General features: G+C 34.9%; 1 protein-coding gene across 1 annotated transcript in view; it reads right to left on the bottom strand.

Annotated features, from left to right (window-relative positions):
• DACH2 (dachshund family transcription factor 2) overlaps positions 1-2,291 on the bottom strand; it is a gene marked incomplete at its 3' end in the record, with an annotated part of 1,102,952 nt that overhangs the window by 929,960 nt on the left and 170,701 nt on the right. The window lies entirely within an intron of this gene.

The following is a 2,291-nucleotide window of genomic DNA, read 5'->3' as shown; positions in this document are numbered from 1 at the left end:
AAAAAAAAAAAAAGGAGAAGCAAAAACCACAGGATCATATCAATTGATCCAGAAAAGGCATTTGACAAAACCCAATACCAATTCTTGATAAAAATGATCAGCAAAATAGGAACAGAAGGGCAACTCAACATAATTTGGACATATACACAAAACCAATGGCCCATAATATTCTCAATGGAGACAGAAAACATTTTTTGAAAATAGGAACCAGACAATGATTCATTTTATCACCACTCTTATTCAATATTGTAGTGGAAGTCCTAGCCAGAGCAATAAGACAAGAAAGGAAAGTAAAAGCTATCCAAATTGGCAAAGAAGTAAAACTATATTTTTTGCAGATTATATGATCCTGTGTGCATCGAAGAGACTCAACAAGAAAACTACTAGAAGTAACAGCAGGATTCAGTAAAGTGGCAGGGTAAAATATTGACATACAGAAATCAGTTTCATTTCTCTACACTAACAAAGAGTTCTCTGAAAAGGAAACCAGGAAAACAGTACCATTTACAATAACCAACCAAAATATGAAGTACTTAGGAATAAATCTAACCAGAGATAGAAAAGACAGATACAAAGAAAAGTATAAAACAATACAAGGAAAACAAAAAAGACCAGCATAAATGGAAGAATATATCATGCTCATGGATAGGAAGACTTAACCTTGTGAAAATGTCAATACTACCCAAAGCAATTGACAGATATAATGAAACTGCAATCTAGATTCCATCATCATTCTTTAAAGAGATGGAAAAAAATAATCACCAACTTTATACAGAAAGGAAAGAGACCCTGTATGAGCAAAGCTCTGCTAAATAAAAAGAACATAGTAGGAGGCCTCGCATGCTCTGATCTCAAAACCTACAGCTACAGCAATTAAAACAGCCTGGTATTGGTACAATGACAGATATATAGACAAATGGAACAGAATTCAGAAGCCAAAAGTAAATTCATCCACCTATGGACAGATGATCTTTGACATAGGGAAGAAACTCATTAAGAGATAGTCTTTCAACAGATAGTCATGGCAAAAATGGATATCCATTTTCAGAAAAATAAAAGAGTATCCATATCTCACAACATATACAAAAATCAACTCAAGATGGATCAAAGACCTAAATGTAAAACCTAAAAATATAAAGATCATGAAAGAAAAAATAGGAGTAAACTTAGGGGTCATAATATATGGCATAAATACACTATCAAATATAACTGAAAGTACACACACAGCAGAACACAAACTAGATGACTAGGATTTCCTAAAACTCCAACATTTATGTGAATCAAAAGACTTCACCAAAACAATGAAAAGAGAACCTCTTGACTGGGAAAAACATAGTTGGCAACAATATATTAGACAGGGGACTAATCTCTAAAATTCATAAAACACTTCAACACCTCAACAACTAAAAGACAATACAATAATAAAATGGGCAAAGGATATTAACATACACTTCACCAAAAATATTCAGGCAGCCAAACACCACACGAAGAAATGCTCGTGATCATTAGCCAGCCTTAGAGCAATGCAAAGCAAACATAACATATCACCCCTGCATTAATAGCAAAGTTCAAAGAAAGAGAAAACAACAAATGCTGGTGAGGGTGTGAAGAGAATGGAACCCTCATACATTATAAAATGGTGTGAAGAGAATGGAACCCTCATACATTATAAAATGGTACAACCACTGTGGAAACTGGTATGGTGCTTCCTTTAAAAATCAAAAATAGAAATGCCATATGGTCTAGCAATCCCATTACTAGGCCTATATCCTAGAGAAATAAGAGCCATGATACAAACAGATATATTCACACCCATGTTCACCACAGCATTATTCACAATAGCAAAAATATGGAAACAACCTAAGTGTCCATCAATGGAGGAGTGGAGAAACAATCTATGGTCCATACACGCAACAGAATACAACATAATGTAAAAGAATGATAATGAATCTGTGAAATATCTCATAACATGGATGAACCTAGAGGACATTATGCTGAGTGAAATTAGTCAATCACAATAGGACAAATATTATATGGGACTACTAATATTAAAAGTCAAGGAAAGGTATACAGACAGAAATAATCATTCTTTGAAGGTTACCAGGAGTGACAGGGGAACAACAACAACAAAAAAAAAAACTCACTGCCATCAAGTTGGATCCAACTCATAGAGACCCCTCCTTGGCTTTCTGAGGCTGAATCACTACAGAAGTAGATTGCCCAATCTTCCTTCTGAGGAGTGGCTGGTGGGTTTGAACCACCAGCCTTCTGGTTAGCAGTCAAATGCCTTA

This window comes from Orycteropus afer, unplaced genomic scaffold (assembly GCF_000298275.1).
Source record: "Orycteropus afer afer isolate SDZICR_OR568_19922 unplaced genomic scaffold, OryAfe1.0 scaffold00544, whole genome shotgun sequence".
Classification (NCBI taxonomy): domain Eukaryota; kingdom Metazoa; phylum Chordata; class Mammalia; order Tubulidentata; family Orycteropodidae; genus Orycteropus; species Orycteropus afer.
The sequence above is the reverse complement of the archived record's forward strand: the minus strand, read 5'-3'. Positions and strand labels throughout refer to the sequence as shown.